The sequence below is a fragment of the Gopherus evgoodei genome, chromosome 13 (genome assembly GCF_007399415.2).
Source record: "Gopherus evgoodei ecotype Sinaloan lineage chromosome 13, rGopEvg1_v1.p, whole genome shotgun sequence".
In the NCBI taxonomy this organism is placed as follows: domain Eukaryota; kingdom Metazoa; phylum Chordata; order Testudines; family Testudinidae; genus Gopherus; species Gopherus evgoodei.
This window is the reverse complement of record NC_044334.1, coordinates 33,313,308-33,330,863: the sequence shown is the minus strand read 5'-3', so window position 1 is coordinate 33,330,863 and position 17,556 is coordinate 33,313,308. Positions and strand designations below refer to the sequence as shown.

At 56.1% G+C, this 17,556-nt stretch overlaps 1 protein-coding gene across 1 annotated transcript in view; it reads right to left on the bottom strand.

Moving 5' to 3' along the window:
- LOC115660743 (zinc finger protein 883-like) overlaps positions 1 to 17,556 on the bottom strand; it is a 573,128-nt gene that overhangs the window by 104,274 nt on the left and 451,298 nt on the right. The window lies entirely within an intron of this gene.

The following is a 17,556-nucleotide window of genomic DNA, read 5'->3' as shown; positions in this document are numbered from 1 at the left end:
AACCGTCGCCTTGCAGAGCCTGGGCCCAGCATGCTGCAGTGTCCACAGGGCTCTCAGCATCGTCCCAGCCAGCAGCAGCCTCCCCAGATCACTCACTGCAGTCTCAGGCGGGGAGTGCTGGGGGCTAGTGGTTGCCTGTGCCTGGGCCAGTGATCGCGGCTGCTGCAGAGGGGAGGAGCATTCAGAGCTCGCCGCGAATCCTCTGCCCTGCCCTGAGGGAACCCAGGCCTCAAATGCAGAGACCCAGGGTAAGAAATGGAGACACCCCCCAACTCCCACTCCAGTGCCAGGACTGGGTGGGCCTCGCTGAGAAGCTGTTCTGTGGGTATAAGGACCAGGGGGCTCCGCTACCAGAAGGTGGCTGGCCAGAGCTGCACTCTGGGAATGTGTCATCTCGGCCCCATGGGCCTTCGTGGCAAAACTCCCCTGACATCAGTGAGTTGTGGTTCAGCAGCCCACAGTCCCCAGGGCTGCCCTGGCCGGACAATCTTGTGTGGGGGCCCTGGTGGGTTCGTTGGCTTCCAGCCCTGGGTGGGAGTGAAGTCTCCTCTGGAGAGTGGGTGCCCAGGCAGCCTGACATGCCACAGCTCACCTGGGGGCCTCTCTCGGGCTAGGCAGAGGCGTGTGGCATGTTGTGCTCAGCCCTGCGCCGTTGCTCTGAACAGGGACACTGCGCTGCCAGGGTGGCAGGGTCTGAGGATATTCTGTCGTGTGGAGAGGCCTGAACATATGCTGTGTCCTTGGGGTTGGAGCACATTGTGAGACTCAATAAACTGTGAGCCAGAGTGTGCCCTGGGCTCAGCGTGGGTGGCTCCTAGGTGGGCAGAACGGGAATGTGCAGATACTGTTGGACACTGACTGGTCCATACTGCTCTTGCTGCCCTGCTGGTCCCTAGGGGGATGGTACGATGTGTGAGCACGGTGGGCTCCTGCTGGCTTTGGCGGACAGGCATGTTCTGGTGTGGCGGGTCCCTCCCAAGGTGGCGGCTCACAGAGTTGTCAGTTCAAATTGTGCTTTCCTGGTTGGGCCCCATTTTCAGCCCAAAGGAGCTGGTGTTGCGGGATCCTCGTGGAAACCAAGGGGACATGCCTGTTAGATGGGACCCATCCTTAGTATCGATATTTGAGAGGTCGGCCTGAGGATAGTGGCAGAGCAGAGCAGGCCTGTGTTAATGACACAAAGTATGAATGGAGAGCAGGGTGTGTGTTAATGATGCAGGGTGTGAATGCAGAGCAGAGCAGGATGGGTGTCTTGATGCAGGGTGTGAATGCAAAGCTGGGCTGTGCATGTGTGTGACGAACTGGGACTGTTCTTCATGTGGTCTGTGAATGCTGAGTGGGGAGTGTTGGCCTGAGAGGACGGTCTGCACTGGGGGATGGGAGACCGGCCTTGAGGAAAGATACCTGAGCATGTAACATGAGAACCCAGGAAGGGGTTAGAGGCCAGGGTGACACCTCTGCCCGGGAAGCTGAACAAAGGCCTGGGGGAGGAGACACCGGGGGGAGAGAGGGAGTTTTCAGGAATTGGCTAAGAAATGGAGGGAAGCGCAGACGGGGCTCTGATTCCCCAATGGGGCTGTGGTGCCCCTGGGACCCCAAGATGGACCTAATTGGGGAGGATCCTGTTGTCCGTGCCTGCAAGACCTGTCTTGGACTGTGTTCCTGTCATATAAATAAATCTTCTGCTTTACTGGCTGGCTGAAAGTCATGGTGAGTTGCAGGAAGCCGGGGGTGTAGGGCCTTGTGTTCCCCCACGCTCTGTGACAATGTGTTAATGACACAAGGTGTGAATGCAGAGCTGGGCAGGGAGTCTGTTAATGCAGGGTGTGAATGCAGAGCAGTGTGTGTGTTAAATCATACAGGGTGTGAATGCAGAGAAGAGCAGGGTCTTTGTGTTGACACAGGGTGCCAATGCAGAGCAGTGCGTATGTCAATGATGCGGGGTGTGAATGCTGGGCAGGGTGTATGTTAATGATGCAGGGTGTGAATGCTGGGCAGGGTGTGTGTTAATGACGCAGGGTGTGAATGCTGGCCGGGGTGTATGTTAATGACGCAGGGTGTGAATGCTGGGCGGGGTGTATGTTAATGATGCTGGATGTGAATGCAGAGGTGCTGTGGGGTATTTACTGTACAGCAGCCCATAGACAGTCAAGTAGTGGGGTGTGGTGGCCAGGCATTGGACTGGCTCAGTATGAACGTGCCCACGCTGCCAGAGAGGCACATGCCAGCACTTGCCCATTTTTCAAAGCCATGGACAGGGGGCTGGGAACCCCACTCCAGCTCCATTTAGCAAGATGGGTTCTGCAGCTCCAAGAGGAGGGCATTGGATCTGGCCATGTGGCCCGCTGGCCTGCGCCACACCCCGTGCAGGGGTGACTGTCACCCTGGTTAGATTCAGGCAAATCACACACGGGCGCTGGCCACGGGATCTTGTGATGTCAGCACACACCTGCCACCTGCAGGCTGAGCTAGTCTGTCATGCTGAGGCCTGTCAGATGTGGAGGTGCTCAGCAGGGCTGGGAATGAGTCACTCCAGGCCTGGATGCCGCTTGCACCTGGCAGATGGACTGGGCTGGGCTAATGCGGCTGGAGCCGGTGATGATCAGTGAGAGGTGGAGGGGAGCCAAGAACCATACAGCTTAGGAATGAGCTGCCTGGGGCTGCTGGTTGGGTCCCATCCTCCACTGACCTCCATTGTCCTTGTGCAGGCAGGGCTGGGCTGGCCCAGTGCTTTGAGAGCTGGGCTTGTGGCACTGTCATGGGGGATGAGCATGCAGGAGCAGTGGGGAAGGTGCAGCTGGGATTACAGCTCTGTCCCCAGCCATCCCTTCTCCCCTCAGGCAGAACCAGGCCCTCTGCTGTTCCCCAGGGGGTTGGGCTGCACCCTCAGAGCATGGAGAACCTGTGAGGAAGGAACTGGCTGCTGCAGTAGAACTAGCGCGGTGTCAGCAGCCACCTGGCTAGAAAGAGCAGGGATGCCCAGGCGGTGCCTCTAGCAGCCAGAGGGTCCAGCCCGGACTGAGGGACCTGGAGAGGGAGAGGCCATGAATCTGCCAGCACACTGCATGCAAACACCCGCTTGGCTGGGGTCCAAGCAGTGGTGGGGAGTGGGCAGGGAGCATTGCTGGGAGCAAGACCCAGGTGTGTGGGGCTGGGAGACACAGCCATGTGCCCTGATCCACGTTGGAGGGGATGGTCGCCACCACCGTGGATCCCCAGAAGTTCGGCCAACACAGGCAGGAGGGATGGATGTATCTAGGTGCTGTCCTGTTTTACTGCTTGTGCTTCCCAGGGCCATTGATGGGGACCAGCCAGGGGACAGGCCTGAGAAACACCTAGGGAGGGTTGGGTCTCTGGACAGTGTGGGGTTATCTGCAGGGAAGAGCCCAGGCAGAGCTGGGAGAATATCAGCACCTGGGTTAATTGGGTCAGGGCAGTCATACCCTGCATGAGCCCCAGGGGGCAGTAGCAGACAACACATTAGACATCTGGCTAGGTGCTGCCTTGTGCTATGGCAGTTTAAAGACAGGGCTGTCTGGGGCTGTGTTTGCCGGGGCAGAGCTGCGGGGGGGAGCCCCCCTCTGTATAGCTGGGATGGGCACCGTGTTACGGGCAGGAGCGTGTTCAGAGATGGTGGGATGGGTCCAGCAAGCTGCCATGCTGGCCCCTTTGGGCTCACCTGGGGTTTTCAAGCAGGTCGGAACTGCGCGGTGGTGCTGTGGGGCCAGATCTTCAAACAAAGTCAAGCTGGAAATGGGAGGGAACTAGGTTATCCTGCTCCCATGATCTTCGGGGAGATGCTGGGTTAGGATGTCAGGCTGGGCCAGGGATGTTCTGATTCTCCATTTCGGACCCATGGATGTGTAACTAGGTTGGTATTTAGTTTGGGTTTGGCCCTGGGGTAGGTGTTGATTTCAGCAACATCACCAATATCCCCCTGTGCGCCCAGGGGTCCTATCCTGTTGTGTTGCTGTTGTGCTCAACCCTACATGTGGCTGCATTAGAGTGGTGGACAAAGCGATCCTGTATTTGCACACCCGGTGAAGCCAGTGGGTGGAGAAGCGCCAGCGGGATGTAAACAAGGTGATTTTTCATTGACAGAGTTAATGCCTTTATTATCAGCAATGCAGCACACATAAGGAGTGAGTGGAACTCATTTTGCACCGGTAGTGAGGGAGCGAATGCCTCCAGAGCCACAGAGCAATTACAGGGAAGTAGGACTGGAGGTTTCCAGCAGAATGGAGGGGTGAGGAGAATGGTAATGGGGTTACTCACTTCCAGCAGGCATGGAAGGACAGTAATCACAGGCTCAGCACTGCCAAATGGGCCTTACCAGATCACGAGGCGATAATGTGGCCAGGGCTGAGGCTGAGAGCTGGACATTGAGGTCAGGAAAACCCTACCCACCCAGGCGTGACTTGGGGCTTGACACAGGGGCAAAGGAAGCCAAGCTGAGGGGGCTGTGTCATGCTGGAATTTGCAGCTGGCTCAGTTGCCAGGCAGGGGCTGTGCTGGAGCACACATGGGGGATCAGCTCTCTGATGTACGCGCTGCGGCCGTGGCACATCTGGTGCTGTGGAGCTCCAGCTGAGCTAGCTGAGAACGACCTGCTGCTATCTCTCTCTGGGCTGCCTGCATCTCTCCCTTAAGCTGTCTAAAGAACAAGCCCATCTGAGTGATGTGAATTCAGGGCCCTGTCCTTGGAGAGCCTGGACACCCCCGTCACCCTGCTTCTTCCCAGCGGGCGCAGCCCATCCAGCCCCCATCAGTTTCCTCCTCCCGGAGGATTAGGGCTTGCTCATAGCCAGCAGGGAGGCTGAGATCCCAACCAGGAGGCCAATAGTGGGCACATGCCACCACGGACACTAGAAGCTGGACTGAGACCCTGGGACCCAGTCCCCCCAGCAGTAAGGGCTGTGGGATCACTGAGAGTCACTCATGTCCCACCAGCTCTGGAACCTACCACTGCTGCACTGCTCCATCCCATCCCACTGTCAGCCCTGCCCCCCACACTGCCCTGGATTTACCTGCCACCACTCTGGTACCAGCTCCTGGCAGGTCTCTCAGGTCCATGATTTAGACGGAGAAAGAGCCCGTGTGGCTGCCTCTGACAGAGATGGAGGTGGAGGAGGAACCTCCAAGGGCTGGACCTAGGGCCAGATCATGCTAGGCTCTCCCTTTCTTACTGGGAAGGGGCTCTGCGGGTCACACTGGATCGTGGGCAAATCTGGGGCAGCCTAGTGCCCAGTTGCATTGCTGCACGGAGGGATGGAATGCAGCTCACCCGTCCAGTGTCAGCAAAGCGCCACTTCCCTAGTGTAGCCGGGCCCTGAGTCTGGGACAGGTGCTGGCTGGTGAGCTGCACTGATTGGGCTGAGTCTTCCCTCTCTCAGTGCCATTCACAGCCCTCTCCAGTGTCGCTGGCATGTCCTACCCGGTGACAGCCAGTCAGCTCAGCAACTGCCATGAGGTTGACAACAGGTTTCCAGATGCCTTAGAGCTGAGCTGGTTACCAGAGGGAGGCTTGCACAGAAGAGCGATGCAGCTGGCACTGGCATTGCCTTGGCTGTCACCTCTGGGGGGTATTTCCTCTCTGCCCGCTCTCTTTGGATCCAGGCCCAGCCTTCTCGCTTGGCAGGTGGGGTCCCACTTCCACTTATTGCCTTGCCATTCGCGCTGCTGCCCCCAGACAGCTTGGATTCAGAGGCTCGAAGACCTGATGGACTGGCAACAACTGACGGCTCGCACTACAGCACATTCCAATATGTCATGGGGGCTTGGAGAGGGCTTGGAGAGGTTCCGTCAGCCGGCCACTGTGATAGTTGTGGTGGGTCATGAATGGCCTAGTGCTGGGAGCCAGAGCTGGGCAGCATCATGCCTTTGCAGAGTAGACGTAAGTCCCACTATGCATCTCAGTCTGAGGGCAGCTGCCCCACTGACTGAGCTGTCATAGTGGGTCAGGGGCTGCACCCTTCAGGGGTTAGCCTGGCTGGGCTAGGTAGGGATATCAACCCTCCTGGATCTGGGCTGGATCGGCATCTCTTCCTACCCTGGGGGGCATGTCAGTTGCTCCTCTCAACCATTTATCATGCTTATTGCAAATAAAGGGCAGCCAGGTATAGATTCCCAGAGTTCCCAGCAGGTGAGACTCACCAGCTCTCCATGGCCCTAGATCCCTGTGTTCTTGGTGAGGCCTCTGGGATAGGCTGGAGCCTGCCTCCTTCCCACAGTGAGGACAGAACACATGGGGGATCAGTGTGTCATCATTGGCCCCCTCCTAGGCACAGGGCCGCCCGGGGGGGGGGGGCAAGTGGGGCATTTTGCCCCAGGCCCTGGGCCCCACAGGGGCCCCCACGAGAGTTTTTCGGGGCCCCTGTAGTGGGGTCCTTCACTCGCTCCAGGGGCCCTGGAAAACTCTCACGGGCCCCGGGTCCCCAGAGATTCTTCTGCTACCAGTCTTTGCTGGCAGGGGGGTCCTTCCACTCTGAGGCGGAAGGACCCCCCACCGCCGAATTACTGCCGAAGCAGGACCCGCCGCTGAAGTGCAGCCAGGTCTTCGGCGGAAATTTGGCAGTGGGGGGCCCTTCTGTTCTGGGACCTGCCGCCGATGTGCCCCGAAGAGCTGGCACTTCAGCGGTGGGTCCCGGAACGGAAGGACCCCCCACCGCGGGTCTTCGGGGCACTTCAGCGGCAGGTCCCAGAGTGGAAGGACCCCCCACTGCCGAATTGCCACCAAAGACCCAGAGCGGAAGAAGCTCCGGAGCCCCAAGCCCCTCGAGAGTTTTCCAGGGCCCCCGGAGTGAGTGAAGGATCCCGCTCCGGGGGCCCCAAAAAACTCTCGTGGGAGCCTCTGCAGGGCCCGGGGGAAATTGCCCCACTTGCTCCCCCGCCCCCTGGGCAACCCTGCATCCACACGGGGTGTTCATGTGCCTGAGGGCTCCATGGGGTCTTATCATTAGCCAAAGGTGACTTGGGGTCAGGATCTACTCCGATCGCTGAAGGGAGTGTGGGCCCAGGGTAGAGCAGCAGTCTGGGAGGCAGGACTGTGGGCTTCTGTTTTGAGGAACACAGTGTGGACTGTTGGTTAGAGCTGGGCGCCTGGTAGTCAGGACTCCTGGGTTCTATTCCTTATCCTACTGCGGGAGTTGGGCAAGTCCTTTCTCTTGGCCCCCGTTTTTTCCTTTCTGTAAAAGAGGGTGATACTAAGCCGGTTGTGGGTGTACATTGACATGTGCAAAGTGCTTTGGGATGCTAGAGGCAGACAGAGGCTGAAGGTCAATGAGAGCTGAGGACATCAAATCGAGCTCTTCTGGCCAGCCCAGGACAAGTCCCATCTCAGTGGCTTGCAGCCCGGGGGGGGGGGGGGGGGTTAGAGCTGCCAGCCACATTTATAAGAATGACTTGGGGGGCCACTGTTTGTGGGTTCCAACTCAAGGCCCCTGGACCTGTCTTTTAGAAGGTGCTGAGCATCCACTGCTCGTATTGGTTTTAGCTGGTGTTTCAGCTGCTCAGCATCCCTCAAAATCAGAACTGGGGCAGGGGGCGGTATAGCACAGATGAGATCTGCCTACCCCTTTTGTACTCTCACTTTCACACCTGCAAAATGCCCTTCAGGCATGAGGCTGGGTCCTAGCACCCCTAACCCTTGATTGGCTTCAGAGAAGAGCCCGGTGGGGGCTGAGCAGAGAAAGGTACAGCTGAGTGGGATAGCCGGGTCCTGGTGTTTGATGCCCGCCCAGAGCTTGATGCTGTTATCTCTTATCAGGTTTTCTCTTATTCACAGCCCTTCAGTGGGGGACCCCCCCAGCAGCTGTCTGAACTTGATACATTTCTGGTGGATATGGGATGATGGGACTGCCAGTCTGTGACAGCTAGCAGCAAATACCTCCAATCGCCAGTGAAGAAACACTAGCTGGGGTGGGCTCTGGGTCTTGCCTACATGCTCAAGGTCTATGATCACCATATCTTGGGCCAGGAAGGAATTTCCCCTTAGATTAGATTGGCAGAGGCTGTGGGGGATTTCGTCTTCCTCTGCAGCATGAGGCACGGGTCACTTGCAGGTGTAAACTAGTGTAAATCGTGGATTCTCTGTAACTTGAAGTCATTACATCCTGATATGAGGACATCAGTAACTCAGCCAGAGGTTAGGGGCCTATTCCAGGAGTCGGGGGGCGAGGTTCTGTGGCCTGCAATGTGCCGGAGGTCAGACTAGATGATCATGATGGTCCCTTCTGGCCTTAAAGTCTATGAGTCTCCTTGTGACAGCCTGTCAATGAACCAAGGAGTTTGAAATACGTTTGAGCCTGGTGCCATGACTCTCTCAGCTTCCAAGACACAGGAGGGCCCAATCTCGCTGCAGCTAAACTCTCAATGACATCAGCACCAATCTGGCAGGTCCAGGCGGCTCAGCTTCTGTGTCACAGAGTCAGTGTTAGGTCAGAAGGGAGCCTGTGACCATGTAGTCTGAGCTGCTGCCTAGCCCAGGCCATGGCACTGCCCGGAGCTAATTCCTGGTTGAGCCGGAGTGAGGTTTATGGCCCAGCGCATGGAGCAGTCCAGTCACTCTGGCGGGGGAAGGGACTCTTCTGGGCAGTTCAAAGTGGTTGCTGGCTTCATTTAAAATCCAAATGAGTCCAGCTGGGCTGGCTGGGCAGCCAGTTCCGCCCTGAATGGGGTAAAGGCTGGCTGGAGGCTCTGGCATAGGCTGGTGGGTAAGGCCCCAGGGTAGGATATGGGAAGAGTTGTAGTCTAATCCTGGCTCTGCTACTGACCTGATGTGTGACCTTAGTCAAGTCACTTCACCTGCCTCTGCCCCTTTGTCTGTCTTCTTCCCTGTAAGGTCTTTGGAGAGGGGCTGTCTCCCGGTGTTTACCTGTCCATCCCTGCCCTTTAAGTCTCTAGGCGCTGCTGTACTATCACAGAAGCTAATTAACCATAGCCCAGGGGAAAGTAGCAGGGAGCTGCTGCTGCAGCTAAGTCTGTCAATAAACAATGATTCCTTCCTTGGGGAGTTCTTGTTTGAGCTCTTCAGAGACATTGAAATTCCTTTTGAGGAAAGAGAAATAAGCGAGAGCCTTTGGAGAGCAATACGATGGCATATTAAATAAGATTGCAATTTACTCCTATGTGCACAGCTCAATCTTGGCAGGGCTTTGCCTGCCCATCTGTTAAGCTGGGGGAATTTAGCAAGGAACAAGTCACTGCCTGGTTCCCAGTGCCTCCCGGTTCTTTTCTCTCCGAGTGTTTCAGGCTTTCCATGCTTTTGAGCCCTTGCTCCATGCAATTCTGGAGTCCCAAGGCCAGACACGAGGGGAAATCAATCCTCTGCCATTCTCCCCAGCTCGCGGTGAGTGATTGACGGAGGAATTGGGGGATTGGAAAGGGCTTGTGCGTCAGACTTATTTTTGTCCTGTGGGAAAACAGCCAGCTAGGGAGTGAACCTGATTCATTGTTGATTAGAAACGTCAGAGATCGCAAAACAAGCCAGTGGCGTCCTTTCTGTGGACTTTCACCTGCAGCCACAAACCCTGTCGAGAGCTCAGTGATCAGCTGCTGGTTTGGTCTGGCTTAGGATGGTAGTAACCAAAAGCTGGCATCTCCCGATGGCCCACAATGTGTAACGAGTTGTTAGTTCTCAGTTCACTTCCTACTGAAGAAGCATCACAGTGTAACAGACTTGTACATTGGGCTAGCTTAGTCATTTCTGTAACATCTGGGCATCTCCCAATCTTTAATGTATTCATCCCCACGCACCCCATGGGGGCAGGGTAGGGCTAGCATCCCCATCATGCAGCTGAGGAACTGAGGCACAGAGAGACTAAGGATATGTTGACACTGTTATTAAATGCCTGCGGGCCTGGCCTGTGTCAGCTGGCTCGAGAACAGGATCTGGAGCTGTTGAACTGTGGTGTAGACATTCAGGCTCATGCTTGAGCACAGGCTCGGTGACCCACCTGGTTTGACATCCCGGTTAAACAGCCTCGTAGCCCACGTCAGCTGACACAGGCCAGCTGTGGGTATTTAACTGCAGTGTGGCCATGTCTCAAGTACCAGAGTCATGCAGAAAGTCTGGCAGAACAGGGAACTGAAACTGCATTTCCCCTAGTGTTTCCCCAGTCCACCTAGAGGATAAGAGACTACTACTGTTGCCAGCTAATAATACCTCAGTCTCAGTCCTTCGCAGCTCTCTGCAGTGCCTTACAAAGGAGGGCAGTATCACAGTCCCATTTTACAGGTGGGAATCCAAGGCAGAGAGTTTGTCCCAAGGTCACCCAGTAGAGTGACCATATTTATCTATGCTGGATATGGGACACCTGGTAAAATTACTCGAATTCAAGCGAGTTTAGCTGCAATCAATCAGAACTATGCAGCACAAACGTTCAAATTAACATCAAGTTGACTGAGCCCTTGTTAAAAAGAAATACTGCATAGTTGGATTCTTTTTATTTACCTTCTTATCTTTCAGGCTTTAGGGTTCACACAGGGAGAGGTGACAACACACACTCCCACACACCTCTCTCGCATAAGGAGGGTGTCTTCCCAAGGCAACACCTGGGGCAGAGGGATGCAGGGTCACATGCCCCTCCACACACACACACCCAGATTTCTGCCAGGGTTTGCAGCAGAATGTGGCCAGCAGAAGCCTTTCGGCACTGCGGGAGGGAAGAGATGGGAGCTGCTTCCAGACGTGGGGGGTGTGTGTGTGTGTGTGCATGCGTGTGTGTGTGCGCGTGTGTGTGTGCTTAGCTGAAGGGCAGAGAGGCTTCCCGTGCCAGCCCTGTGCAGGGCTGTGGCACATGCAGAGCTCAGCTTCTCCAGGGCTGGGCGGAGGTGGGGGGGGAAGGGGCAAAGCAGGGAGAGGACAGTGAAAGGGGGAACATGTGAAGGGTAGCAGAGGTGACACGTAACCGGCTGGTGCCTGCCCGCACTCACCAGCCACCGTAGCTCGCAGTGCACAGCCAGTGCCGGCCAGAAACAAGACTGGGGACAGGGCCCTGCTGGCTGACAGCCGGTGCACAGCAGGGGCTGAGCCAATGGACCAGCAGGGGGAGCAGCCAGCCCTGCGTGCTGCAGCTTTGCCCCGCCACCAGCCTTGCACACACACACCCATTGTTGGCCACTGGACCCCCCACTCAACACTGGTGAGCCGGTGGCTGGCAAGCAGGGATCCAGCCAGCAGCAGGACCTGCCAATGCTGATGTGGGGAAGGGGAGGGAGACAAAAATACAGGACAATTTTCTCGTTTTTAAGAAAAAGCCAGGACATCTGCAAGAAGGCTTAAATACAGGACTGTCCCTTTAAAAACAGAACGTCTGGTCACCCTATAACCAGCTGGAAGCCAGGACTACAGGCCTAGTCTCCTGGGTCCTAGTGCAGTGCTGTATCCTCGAGCCTCTACCCTAGGCTAAGGGTCTGACAAGCTCGAGCCGCTGAGTGACTGGCATGGCTCGCGGGGCTGGTTCCTCAAGCCTGCTCCTAATCTCGCTTGCACTGGTGTATCTCCATTTACTGCAATGAAGCTGCTCCTAAGTGACCTCGGAGCATGTGAGATCAGATAGGTTGGCATATTCTCGTTTGGCGGGGGCCAGACCCCAGCATCAATGTGCAAATTCTACAGGAGGAAATCCAGGCACTTTGCAAAGCCCGGACACCGGTGGAGGAGCTGAGGCCGCTCCTTGGAGAGCCTCACAGCTGGATGGTAGTGAGAGCATTGCAGGGGCAGGCAGCACTGGGCTCTCAGCTGCAGGGGGCTTGTTTGCCAGTGCAGCTGAAAGCAAACCATCTGTCCTCTGCATGCCCGTTCGCTGCCTGCTGCTCCACACCGCCACCTGCTGCCCTCCTCAGCCAGCACAGAGCTCTGGAGACAGGTGCAGGGCATGGGATGTGTCTGAGCATCTGCAGAGATAAACAATGCTAAAGACAGGTGCCAAGCCCGGGTTACCCTTCACAGGGGGCATGAAGAATCACAGAGCCTGTTAGATCATCAGCACTGTCCTCCTGGGCAGCACACAGCCCACTGCAGCTGGGAATGTTTCAGGGATGGGGGTCCTGTCGTGCCCCATGGCTTGTGGCCAGTGGTGCGGGTGACTCACTAGGGGGCGCTGTTCTCAGCTACCCCAGCATGGAGCAGAGGGGTGCTTGCTCGTGGAGGTGGGTCTGTCAGTCTGTCTGTTTAGGCCTGTTCTACACTTAGAAGTTAGGTTGCTGTAGCTGCAGCGCTCAGGGGTGTGTGACCGACACCCCCCCCCCAATGGAGATGCAGCCAGGTCGAGGGAAGAATGTTTCCATCAAGCCAGCTACCATCACTCGAGGGGCTGAGGGGGCTCCTAGTGCAATGGAAAAACCCCTTCTCTTGCTGTAGGAAGTGTTGACAATATTCCACTACAGCTTGGCTACAGCACTGTCGTGGTGCCGGTAGTGTAGACATGGGCTCAGACTGTAATCTCCTCCTGCTTCAGGGCAAACCATGCACTGGCTGAGCAGGGTCAGGAAGATTATTCCACCACTGCTCACTAGGGGGGCTGCTACACCTTGCTCTGAAGCAGAGGGTGCCCCTGCCAGAGGTGGGATCCTGTGCTAGAGGGACCCTGCTCTGATTAAGTGTGGCAAGCCTGATGCACCTGTGTTTCCTTCCGTGCCCGGCACATGGCAGCACTAACCTTGCAGCTCCCAGGCCGTCTCAGGGGGTTGAGCTGGGAGAAGGCCCAGGTCTCTGGAAGAAGCAATTGTTACAGTGTGTGAGTGGCAGAGAGGGGCTGAGGCCGGGCCGTGGCTTGCCCCCCAACCCATGGCTGGCTGGGATCGGGGGGATATTGTATCCCACACGTGGACTGGTAAGGCGGGTGGAGGTGAAGGTGTGAGTCTGGGCCCAGCACTAGGGAAAGCAGAGCCAGCCTTTCACCTGGGTGTGTGTCATCATCCCCCGACTCTGGGAGCCTCTGGCTGCCCCGCTCTTTGGGCCCTGCTTGACCTAGTTCTGAGATTCAGCTAATGGGATTGGAGAGGTGGGGAGGGACTGTCAAAAGTGCTGAGCACCCAGCAGCTCCCCCTAGTGTGACCAGATGTCCCGGTTTTATAGGGACAGTCCCGATTTCTGGATCTTTTTCATATATAGGCTTCTATTACCCCCCACCTCGTCCCGATTTTTCACATTTGCTGTCTGGTCACCCTAGCTCCCCCCTGAGAACAATGGAGAATTCCCCCTCCCCTGCACTGAGAACAATGGAGAATCCAGTTCCCTGCACAGAGAACAATGGAAAATCTCCTCCCTCATTGAGAACAATGGAGAATTCCCCTCCCACCTGCACTGAGAACAATGGAAATTCCTTCTCCCCCACTGTGAATAATGGAGAACCACCTCTCCTCACTGCAAACAGTGATAATCCCCCCCCCCCCGCCCCAGCAGTGGAGACTCCTCCTCTGCTGAGAATGAATCCCTCCCATTAGGACCAGTAGAGAAACCTCCCCCCCCCGAACAGTGGGAGCTGAGCCCTTTTGCAGATCTGGCCAATGCACAGTTGGCAGCAGGCCATGTGCTCCAGGAGCATTTTCACCTTGCTCCTCCCGGCCAGCTGAGGCTGGTGTCAGAGACGGGCTCCCAGCCCAGTCGTCTCTTTGATCCCATTGATCCTGGTGCAGGCAAGGCCCAAAAAGCAACAGAGCAGGCCAGGGGCCTCTGTGGGTTTGCTTCCCTCATTAACTGGAGGCCCTGCTGAGGCACCGTAGCAGAGCCGAGAGCTCATCTCTCTCTCCCTCCTCGCAGCTGGCGTCTGTGAGCCTCTTGCAGCTGGGACAAGAGACTGACAAGCTTCACTCCAAGAACCGGGAATCCATCTCTTGCTGAAGTACCTGGTGAGGCTCCTGTGCGCTGGGGCAGGTGCTGGGGGCAATGGACAGATCCTCCCCGGCAGACACTCGGGCCAAGAGACCCCTGCCATGCACTCTGGGGCTGGTACTGTGGAGCCTGACTAGGATTTGGGTGGTCTGGTGCTGAGCTGCTCCCAGACTGGAGGTGAGGCTGGGCTCCCACAGAGCTTCCAGCCACACCTGCCTCCTCCCCAGCTCTCATTCCCAGAGCAGGGGATAAAAGCAGTCAGCAGAGCAGAGACAGCCTCCCTTCCCAGGCCCTGCCAGCCTTGGGGTAGGTTTCAGGCTGTCTCCCTGCAGCCTGGGCTTTCCAGCGGCTCCAGCGCTGCTGGAGGCAGAGCAGGGTGAGGTGCTTCAGGACGGTTCTCACACCCAGCCCGTCATGGGCCATTGCTGTCCCCCCTGGGGACCGAGCCGCTGTCTCTGGGGCGAGAGCATGGTCCCACAGAGGGACAGAGCCCCATCTCTTTGCTCCCCCAGCCCCCTGTGTAGGCGAGTGCTCCAGCACTCAGAGGGGGTCAAACCCCCAGCACCACACACAAACCTCTGTCACTGTACAAGGAAAGCTGCTGTAGTCCCTGGGGCCAGTACTAGTGGGCATTATACCCACACCCCTCAGTCAGTGCGTTCCACAGTCACTCTGCCGGGCCAGGGCTTCCCTGGGCATTGGAGAGGAGGCAGTAGGCAGGCTGCGTCCAGGGCAGAGCCCAGGAAATGGCTCATACAGCTACCGCCTCTTGCCCCTGCACTGCCAGGGCTGTGATGTGTGTACCTGCCACAGGCCCCTGGTAGATGGTTTTGGAACTGGGGGTACCATTGACCCTTACTTGGATTTACCCACTGTGTGGCTGCTGAGCTGCTTTCAGGGGGTCCGGGTTTCAGTCCCTGCCAGTTTTTATCACCAGGTCCAGCCTCTGCTTCAGTGGGCTGAGATCACAGCACACACCCAGCCTCCCCTGTCCCCCACTCCCTAACTGCTCTCCATTGGGGAGAGACCCCTCCCTGCCTGTTTAATGCATCTGTCATTCCTCTGTCGTGTGTGGGGCCTGGGGGTCCGGTGAGAGGGGGGTCTCTAAGAAGGCAGCTGCCACCCCTGGAGCTGCCCTATTGGCACCAGATCTGTACGCCCTGGAATGCCAGCCAGTCCCAGCCTCCGTGTAGGCTGGGCAGCTATCTGTCTCCATTAGCACTGGAAGGATATTGATTCCTGCCCTGATGGGAGAAGACGGCTGTGTCTGGGGAAGGCGAGGGTTCCCCGATCTGCTGCCTGTGATTGGTATTCGGGAAGCATGGGTGTTGGCAGCAAAGCAATTTAAATGCAAATGTTTCAATCTAGAGAGTGTGAATGAGGCTGCATGGGCTCATTGTGCCTGTCTGGGGAGAGCGCTGCCGAGCCCAGTGCATGGGCTCTGTGCCTAGCTGCGGCTGGTGAGAGGTAAATTCCACAGTCGTGTTAGGGGATGCTGTATTCCCTGGCTGCTGCAGGCCATGTCCACTCTTAACCCTCCCGCCCCCCAGGCTGGCTGGGGGGATAGGCCACCCCATGCAGCATTGTCTGGGGATCAGGGACAGCAGAGTGGGTGCAGACCCTGGGCCCTGTGAGTGGCAGATATCCAGCCTGGGGTGCTGGCATGAGAGGTGCTGTAGTCAGGGTTGAGGGGCACTGGCAAAGCTGTGGGAGCCCAGGGCTGGGGGAGGAGGGGGACTGTGGATCAGGGTTGAGGGGCACTGGCAGAGCTACAGGAGCCCAGGTCTGGGGGTGGAGGGGGGATGTGGGTCGTGATTGAGGGGCAGTGGCAGAGCTGGGGGTGTTGAGACAGTAGGGAGTTGGTGGTTCAGAACAAGGGGCACCAGAAAGACAGTGTGTGTTATGGTGTGTGGAGAGCCCAGGGCTGGGATAGTTGGGGCTGCGGGTGGGGATTGAGGGGTATAGGCAGAACTGGGGGTGGGGGTGGTTTAGGATTGAGCAGAACTGGCAGACCTGTATTAGTGAAGCTTTTGTGCCACCCACTAGCATGATTTGGCTGCAGCCTGTTACTGGATTTAAGCATAAAATAGCATTCACCACTATATATATATTTAAAGAGAGAAACTGAAGTTAACTGATTGACAACGCAGGCAGCTGGGAGACGAATTATTTTTTCCTTTTAATCTTTGCATGAATTTCCGCACTCGTGATCTGCACTTGCCTTTGAAACGAGAGGAGAATTTCTGATTGTTTCAGCATTTCCCGCCTACTGATCTAACACTAACTACAAAGCAGAAGCTGGTGCTGGAGCAGCTCTACAGGGGGGTTTAAATGCCTGGATCTCGGGGATGGGAAGAAATCTCTGGCTTGTACTGAGGCTAGAAAACTGCGCGTTCTCTGGGGCGGGGCAGTCTGGAGGGGATGAGCCTTTGGTTTGTCAGTGCAGGTTCTTCTAGACATCCCGCGCCGAGTGGTGTCTGTGGGGTCGCCCTGTCTGAGATCCTGTTGACAGAACTGGGGAAGAGGAGGAGGGGAGACCAGCTGTTTATTGGTACTTGCTTCTCTGTCTGCTCTGCATCCCTTGCAAACATTTGCCTGCAGACTCCATATGTCGCCAAGGGTTAAGTACATGTAGGATGGGGAGGGGGGGGAAGGAGGGAGAGTGGGGGGGGAGCTCTCAGTATAACAGATAAGTCACATCAAGGGGATATTGCTGGCCCCCTCCCCTAATATATTTCCATAAATCAAGTGGCCTGTCTGTGCCCAGTTTAGCGAGGCAGCGGCGCTCCACTCCCCTGCGCTGCACAGTACTTACAGCTCCTGCCTTCCTGCCCTCGTGTCCCTGGTTCCTTGCTGCCAGTCTCTGCTGAGTCTGCCTCCTCCTTGCTGCACGGCTGGCTCCTGACAGCTCCGGGAGCTGCGCTGCACTTGGCCGTTTTCTTTCTTTTCTGAAATACCCCCTTCTTCCCCGCTTAGGGACCAGTTTAGTGCATTTTCTGCTGGAAGTTGATTTCCTCAAAGCTTGGGGTGATGCCCAGAGTGTTATACCAATTATATTAGACCAATAAAAACTAGCAGGATCTTATTAAAGGGACATTTGTCACATTTATTGTAAATACCATAATAAAACAAAAGATAGCAGTAAACAATGTTGTTTGGCTATTTATTCCTATGACTACTTATTTCTATGACTACTTATTTCTTATACACTTATATATATACTCATTCGCACAATCACTCATACAAGTTCTGTATAGATGTTATAGTTACCAGCCTAAAAGTTGCTTGTGACAGAATACTGGCCAGGTATCCTGTACATAAGAGTGGAGCTGAGTCCGGCTCAGGTGCGCACCTGATGCTCCTGGAGGGTGGTAGCAGAACCAGAGACTCAAAGTCCTTATTCTTCAGACTCCAGTTTTATAGGAATTTTTCCCTATATTAGTTCATGAGAGTTGCTTCATTCTGCTGTTGTTAAATCAATCAGCAGGTGGCGGGCTCTGTGTTGTCAGATGTTTGTTTTTCCTTCCTTTGAGGTGCTGGGGTGGATTCCAGTTTGCCCTTCGGGGGTCATCTGGTTGATTCCATTGACACTGTCTTCAGTGGACACTGAATTCTTCAGGGTGGTAACTCCCTAACCATTCATTCATCATTTAAACTAGGCACTCGTTCACATACATTCTCTATCTTAATCCCATCTATTTTACTGTCTCTTTACCTTTTGG